The following is an 8,720-nucleotide window of genomic DNA, read 5'->3' on the forward strand; positions in this document are numbered from 1 at the left end:
AAAGAATGAAGGGATGGAGCCAAAGCAAAAACAATACCCAGCTGTGGATGTGACTGGTGATAGAAGCAAGATCCGATGCTGTAAAGAGCAATATTGCATAGGAACCTGGAATGTTAGGTCCATGAATCAAGGCAAATTGGAAGTGGTCAAACAGGAGATGGCAAGAGCGAACTTCGACATTCTAGGAATCAGCGAACTAAAATGGACTGGAATGCGTGAATTTAACTCAGAAGACCATTATATCTACTACTGTGGGCAGAAATCCCTCAGAAGAAATGGAGTAGCCATCATGGTCAACAAAAAAGTCCGAAATGCAGTACTTGGATGCAATCTCAAAAACGACAGAATGATCTCTGTTCGTCTCCAAGGCAAACTATTCAATATCACAGTAATCCAAGTCTATGCCCCAACCAGTAACACTGAAGAAGCTGAAGTTGAATGGTTCTATGAAGACCTACAAGACCTTTTAGAACTAACACCCAAAAAAGATGTCCTTTTCATTATAGGGGACTGGAATGCAAAAGTAGGAAGTCAAGAAACACCTGGAGTAACAGGCAAATTTGGCCTTGGAATGCAGAATGAAGCAGGGCAAAAACTAATAGAGTTTTGCCAAGAGAATACACTGGTCATAGCAAACACCCTCTTCCAACAACACAAGAGAAGACTCTACACATGGACATCACCGAAATCAGATTGATAATATTCTTTGCAGCCAAAAATGGAGAAGCTCTATACAGTCAACAAAAACAAGACTGGGAGCTGACTGTGGCTCAGATCATGAACTCCTTATTGCCAAAATCAGACTCATTTTACATTAGGAATCCTAATTGTGAATTTGGAACACTTCTCCATCCCATTATCACACACAATTTTTCTTGTATAGATTTTATTTCTTCGTGTTACCATAGATGATTCATTTTAAAAATCTTACAGGGCCATGTTTGTGCTTGTGGAGAGAGAATTAAAGATTACACACTGGTATGAGTATTTTAGAAGTACTGAAGAATGGAGTCTCTGGCAGTGTGGCAGAGACTGCCAGGGCACTGAGCTAAAAGCAACCCGGGAGAGATATTACCTATCAAAATGAATGCTAGTTACATACTAGAGATTCATCAAGCCTGTTCCATCCACAGGAAACAAAAGACACAAGAATTAAAATTTTTAAAGATATTACAGATCCAAATGCAAGATATGTGTGATGGTGAAAAGACTAGGTGAGTTCTCCCGTGTCTGCAAGTAATGCTTCTAAGTAAGCTGTACATGGTTGTAATCTAGAAGTGAAACATGTAGTTTTGTTTTCTAAGTAGAGTTACTACTAATGTTATCAATAGCACTGGCAGTGTTTTGGAGTCTAAGGAAATGTATGCTGTTTTAGCTCTTGCTAGGCCATACTGCAGACTTATAGATGGGAGACAAGAAAAAAAAGAGGAGAGTCTGAAGTTTCTACACGACAGGTTCATATGGAACATCTGATGAGGCCACAAGGACTAGCTTGTCATTCTGGCTAAGTGACCTGAAGGAAGAAAAAGAAAGCAAAACTCTAATTCACAGACTTTGGGTTATTTGGGGTTTCTTATATTAGCACATTCTCAGTAAGAAATCTCAACGTTTGTGTATACTGATCCCTCAGTCTAAAAGTGGAGAACATTAGTTGGCATCCATATGAATTTATCCTGAAAACTCCACATATCCCTGCCTCTTTTCTTTGTATTATCAAAGCATGAGGTTACACAGAGACACACACTATGGGGAAGAACAGCTGAGGGGCTCTGACTTTAGACATAAGTACTTAAATCTTTAAAAGCAAGAAGATTCCCTGAGATTCTATTCATGCTGTTGACTGCTTTTTATCTCCAAACAATTGTTGAACTGTTTGCATGTATTTGTCATATTTGCATATTTGTCATTCAAGGCATGGACAAAAAGTTCCCTTCTTCCCTTGTAGATTCTTCTGCTATTCTAATAATTAAATTGATATAGGACAAATTAACAGGAGGAAACATTTACAAACATACAGAAGCCACATAAAGATGGGAAGACTCAAAGGGTAGCCAGGTAAATGAAGCTTATATTGCATCCTGCTGAGGAAAGGATTACAGGGACATGGGGATACAAAGGGAGGAAGGCCATTCACTGGAAGGGAGAGTAAGATGTTTAGCAAACAACGGTTACCCTGTTACACAGATAAATTTCTTAGGTGAAAAAGAATGTCTGGTATAGATGGCTTATGCTACAGGGCCCCCTCCTATGTGAATTAAGGCAGTTGAGAGGGAGGTAAAGAGCTTTTCCTAAAACTTCTGGGTTTTGATTGCCTTTAGCTCAAAGAGGCATATTTTGGGGTGACAAATTTTGCTCCCCTGCATCAGGTGTTGTGTATGTGACTTTGCTTATACAGTCATAAGTGTAGCACATCTGGGTTAGATTTCACTCGATTTACATGTTGATCTTGGCCACTATAAATCTTGCCTTCGTTGGTTTTGGACATTCAACTTAGTTATTAAAGAGCAGCTGCTTCAAGGAGATTGCCTGGTTAAAACGCTGAGGCAGTTACTTTTCAGCCCATTGACTTAACCTTAATTTGAGCAACTGACAATTTTTTTAAGCCTCAGATTTTCAAACTATAAAATTGAAATAACAGTAGTATCCACCTCATAGGATTATTGTGAAAATTAAGTCAGTTTACATAAAGTACCTTGAACATATTAAATGCCCATCAAATGAAAGGTTTTAAATATTATTTGACTAATCCGAGACTGTCTAGATTATATCTCCATAATATCAAAATAGTAATAATGATGACAAATGCATATACTGTTTATTATGTTCTAGATATTGTTATAAGAACCTTAGTTACATATTAACTCATTAAATCATCAGAGCAGCCTTCTGCGGTGAGAACCTTACTGCTGGCATTTGATAGTGGAGCCAGGAACTTCACGTTGGCATCTTTCTTTGAGAGATTTTCTTCAGGCTTCTGCTTTGGCACCATTGATTAAATGGTACCCTGTGATCTCCAGCTATTTTCAGTTTTTTTGAATTGAGACAAAGAAACATGAGTGGGACTTTTTTTTCTTCAGTTCAGTTCAGTTCATTTGCTCAGTCGTGTCCGACTCTTTGCAACCTCATGAACTGCAGCATGCCAGGCCTCCCTGTCCTTCATCAACTCCCAGAGTTCACATAAGCCCATGTCCATTGAGTTGGTGAGGCCATCCAACCATCTCATCCTTGTCGTTCCCTCCTCCTCCTGCCCTCAATCTTTTCCAGCATCAGTGTCTTTTCAAATGAGTCAGCTCTTCACATCAGGTGGCCAAAATATTGGAGTTTCAGCTTCAGCATCAGTCCCTCCAATGAATATTTAAAAATGTTTTTTAGATGAAAATAATTTAGAAATATTTCTTCAAACTTTTGAGAAAAAAATATTATTTTATTTTTTCTTTTCAAATTCAGTAAGAATGGGGTTTAGAAACCAAAGCCTGTTTTCTCAGATGGGCCTTAGTTTTGATATCTATCAGAAGCTGTATTCAATGCACTAATTAAGTCAGTCTTGGTTTTGCTGCAGTGGCGAAATGATATTGGAATACACCTCCTTAACCTCAGTTTTGCTGAAACTGTTATGCTCTGCAGACAAGGCTTGGACTTGCAGTAATTCAGCTCCACTTGATTCCCTCTTGGGACTAGTCGGTTCTCAGAGCTCGTCTTCCCTTGCTGGGCTCTAGGGAAGCACAATCATCTCTATCTTCTGTTCACTGGGACGCTGTAGCTGGGAGTGAATATTGGTTATTACTTGAGCTGCTCCCTGGATTGGATTGCAAGTTTTATTCGCACCTTTTTAAAAATAGTTTTCTGGAATCATGTGACTTAGATAGTCTGCTTCTAATGATAGATTTCGTGTCTTCAAAAGTCTCCAGAGTGGTTACAATGAAACTTGCAAAAATTTAAAGTTTTGCAGCAGAATCTTCAGGAATACAGAGTTTTAATGTTTAATTGTGTGACACAAATGCAGTTTTAAAAGTAAGCCATATTTATCTCGCCATATGCCGTGTGGATGCCTTCGGTCTCCTTCAGCTAGTTACTAACTGCCTATAAAAGACCATGATGCAAGACGTTTATGCCTGGTGTCATCTGTATTTGATTTGATTTTCATTTCATTTTAAAATGCCACCTGAATCTTCTTAATTCCCCTTCATTAAAATATATCTAGTTAAAATGCAGGGCAGGAATAGTCTTTATTGTTGATTGGGGTCTTATTCACTCACTGTTCATTTCAAGGAATAAATTACCAACAGATTAGGTCAAATAAAAAGATACTCCAACTAATGACATAAAAGACAGCAAAGCAATGAGTTTGATTAATACTCACTAGGCCAGAGTCTGATCAAACACCAGGAAAGAGATGGAAGGGATAGTTCTATACAGCACACACATGAACTAGGTATGAAGCAGAAACAAGGTGTTCCCTTCTTTAGAAGTGCATCTCTTCCAAAAAACTTCCCTCATCCCTTACTTCCACCTTTTGATTTTAACCTTAGGTTGAAAATAGTTTCTCCTTCTACAAATATCCAGAACCCAAAACGTAATAGTTATAATGGCAGCAACCATTTGGGTGCTTACTATGCACAGATCAATTATCTTATTGAATCAAAATTTTAAATTTTATTATTTTTTAATAAAAAAATAAGACATGTGAGTCTTAGACTCGCATGTCTGGCATGCAGATAACACTTAAAAAATGACTGTAGAAAAAAAATAATAGTGAATGACATAGAACATTAAAATACCTTCATTCCATTAAAATGAATGTGTTAGTCACTCAGTCGTGTCCAGCTCTTTGGAACCCTATGGACTGTAGCCCATCAGGCTCCTCTGTGCATGGAATACTCCAAGCAGGGCTACTGGAGTGGATTGCCATTTCCTTTTCCAGTCAATCTTCCTGACCCAGGGATCAAACCCATGTCTCCTGCATCTGTTGCCTTGCAGTGGATTCCTTATCATCTGAGCCACTAGGGAAATCCATGAGGCCACAAGGCCTTATTATTTCCAGTTTAATCTGATTTTTGTTTCAGACAAACACCTTGGTATTTCCCATTTATTTCTCCCCACATTTTGTCCTCTTCCATGATATCCTGGAATTATCTCTTTTCAGTTCTTGCATCTCATTCCTAAAATGTGTAAAGCTTTGGGGCTAAATGGTGACTTCCACAGGGATTAACAAAATCCCTATTTCTCTGTTCCAGTTGAAATGACCAGACCCAGGAATGTGGCTGACCAGAATGTGAGTAGTGCTGTCTCTACAATATAACAGTTTGCTTATCTCGTGTGTATCTTCATTATGCTACCAGCCTGAGCAGAAGACCTAGGTTTAGAGGATCCAGAGTTGGAGGACAGAAACTTTTAACTTCTGAGCAAGGAGCGTTATCTAACTGAAGTTCCAGCAGAGATTCCAAGCATAGGAGAGAGGCAGGGAACAAACCTTCCAGGGAAGAAGAAAATTCAAGAATACTTTTTGAGTTAGATTTAAGTGTTAGATGTATAGTATTGCTAAGTGCTGATGTTGTCAGGAAAATATTTTCTAGGTTATGCTTCTGAGGCAATACAATGAGGTAGAAATATCCCAAAGCTGTAAAAGGACTCAGAGCAATATGGTCTCTGACATCATCAACAATAGAAGGGTTACACAGGGTAGATTTAGAAAGATGATCATTTGCAGCAGAAAAGGAAGCTCCCTTTAATTTCAAAGTAAAAGTAATGAGATCAATATAATGGATTGTATTGTGTCTAGTTTCATATCAGTTAACGTGTCTTCTTCTCAAGAATACACCCAAAAAGTATAAAAGTAGCATTGCAAAATGCACAGTTTTTGTAGCTTGGAAGAAATGGAAAATAGACATTAATAACCAACCATAGCATAAAAATCATACAATTTAGACATTTGTAAAGAACAGCATATGATTCTGGTTTTGGTGACCCCCAAAAGGCTTTGGGGGTGCACATGATGAGGCTGCTGGCATTCGTGGTTTTGGATCTATTTAACTGTCACTCAGGCAGGGGAAGGAGCCAAGCTTTTGGCCTCTAAATCACTGCTGAACAGCGATGTGCCATGGAAGGGTGAGACCTGACCTTACAGTACATCTACAATGTTGGCTCAAGTGCTGTATGTATTAGATGTGGAATTATCTGATGATATTTTTCCCTCTAGAAGAGTTCTTTGACATTGTGTCTGGGATGCTCAGTGTCAAATGGGATCAGATTGCACCTGCTAGCAGCATCTCCCACACAGTGGTCCTGCACCCTCTCAAGGCTGGTTATTTCACTTCACCTCAGCAACTATTACTTACTTGGCTCAGGAGGATGGGTCCATTGTGATGGGCTTTACCAGTACAACTGGACAGGAAAGACTCCTGGCTCAGTGAGAGTTTGAGAGGGGATTCTCCCTCCATTTCCTGGACTGGATGACCTCTGGGGTCATGACTCTCCCTCCCATTGGCATACTCCTGCAGTTGTGGAACTCCAGCAAGAGGAAATATGACACCCCTAAAGTCAAGAAAAAGTGAATGGGGTCTTCCACAGCCCTTCCTTCCCAAGATGTCCAGGTGCTTTCCAGACTCCAAAGGGTATCTCAAATGCAATCTCTTCTCCCTCAGCTCTTGGCTAGGTTCTCCTGGATCTTGCCCTGCTCTCAACCAAAGCAAAGGACCAGGCCTGGGAGGCTATGAAAGCCTCTTTGGTTCCGCCTGAAGCTATATAAAGAGGATTGCCTAAGGCAACAGCCTGAGCCTAGGGGCCCTGTGGTGACCCCCACCCCTCCTCAAGGTGTCATAGGGCATGTTGCTAGCGACGTGACCTCTCTCTGGGGTCTAGGATGGGGCACCTCTGAGACTGCATGACACCACACCCATTGCCCACCATCCCCTATCAAAAGAAGGTAGAAGATAAGGTGAAAGCTATGGGACTTTTCGAGGCTACCCAGTCTCTGTGGTGGCTTAGGGAAGCTCTTACCAAATGGGATTTTCTAATAAAAACAAATGTTTGCTGTTAAAAAAAAAAAAAACACAATATTTTAATTAAGTGCTTGGTCAAAGGATAAATCAGATAAGAAAAATATTAAAAAGAAACTACAAAATACAAAAATATGAACCACATACATAAAAATGTGTGTATTCTCACAAACACACAAATCACATCCTTAGAAATTTTACTGGTAAGCAAAAAGAATTAAAATATATTAAGCATTCAGTGTAAATAGTTGGTAGAAGAATAAGAGAACATGAAGAAACAGAGACATCAGTAAATATAGAGAGAAAATTAAGTAATCTGTAAATAGAAATGATAAAAATTAGATAGAAATATCTACACCTACTTAATAAGACAAATAAGAACACAGCTAATTGTGAACTAGCTTCATCAAGAAAAAAGAAGGAAAAAACCGACACAATTATATGAACATCCAAAGTATATGAAAGATAAAAGGAAGATAATTCTGTGTATAAATTTATGTTAATAAAAAAGAAAAAAGTTATTTTATAGAAAAGTAGCACTTTAGGATAAATAATAGTCATAACTCAAAAAGAAATTGAGGAGCAATTTAGACTAATAACTACAGAGGCTCTGTCTTACCAATTTAACTGCCCACTTAGTATCCCAAAGACATCTTAAATCAGACTTGACCAAACTGAGTGGCTGAGTTTCTTTCCCAGCCCATTTGGTCCACCCACAGTTTTTCTCCTACTCAGGAAATGACACATCTCCCATTTTCTCATACTAAGAAACCTGAACTCATCGTTACCCATTTTGCCCTTCATATTCAGCAAATCCTGTTGTCATTGCCTTTGATTAAATCCAGAATCCAAAGTCTATCCACCATCTCCATCCTGCAGCCCTGGCCTTCTCTCATCAGGATTACTATAATGCTCTCCTTCATGGTCTTCAAACTTTGGTTCTTGATTTGTTAAAGACTTTAATTACTCCTTACAAAGCTTCTATGCTGCCCATTTTGCTCAAGGTGAAAGTCAAAGCCATTGCCATTCTTTACAGACCTCCCTCTCTCAAACCCCTCTTCTCCTACTCACCCCATCACCCCATATCCATGCTTTCCCTTTGCTGCCCTATTGCCTGTGGGAGTTGATATGGGTAAGTTATTTTGCAGGCTAATTTGAAAATATGTATCAAAACCTTAAAAAGTGCACATACCCTTTAGTTCAGCAATATTTTTTCTGAATTCATGATATAACCACAAGTGTGCACAAATAATGTTTACAAGAACAGTCATTATAATGTAATTTTAATATTAAAATTAGAAAACATCTTAAACATCTGGTAAAAGTAATAACTGAATACTTTAACAAATTATAGTGTTGCACTGAAAAGAACATTTAAAATTGATTATAAAAATTCATATTTTATAATATAGGAAATTTTTACTATATATTTTGTGACTATAAGATACAAAATATATGCTATTTAATTTTAAAAACACAAATTTATACTATATTATATTTATAATATCATCTGACATGAATACTGCATGGATTTTCACAAATGGGAGTATTAAAAATATACATCTCTTCATAATTGGATTAAGCATGAATTCAAACATTTTATATCTTTTTCTATATCTCCTCCAAAATTAGAAGAAAATTATTGACTTTAATCAGAAAACTAATAGCTCAGACAGTAAAGCGTCTGCCTACAATGCAGTAGACCCGGGTTCCATACCTGGGTTG

At 38.1% G+C, this 8,720-nt stretch overlaps 1 pseudogene; it reads left to right on the plus strand.

Annotated features, from left to right (window-relative positions):
- Positions 1–5,992: 5,992 nt before the first annotated feature.
- LOC138087295 (translocon-associated protein subunit beta pseudogene) lies at positions 5,993–6,551 on the plus strand (annotated as a pseudogene).
- The last annotated feature ends 2,169 nt before the right edge of the window (positions 6,552–8,720 follow it).

The sequence above is a fragment of the Capricornis sumatraensis genome, chromosome 10 (assembly GCF_032405125.1).
Source record: "Capricornis sumatraensis isolate serow.1 chromosome 10, serow.2, whole genome shotgun sequence".
Lineage (NCBI taxonomy): Eukaryota > Metazoa > Chordata > Mammalia > Artiodactyla > Bovidae > Capricornis > Capricornis sumatraensis.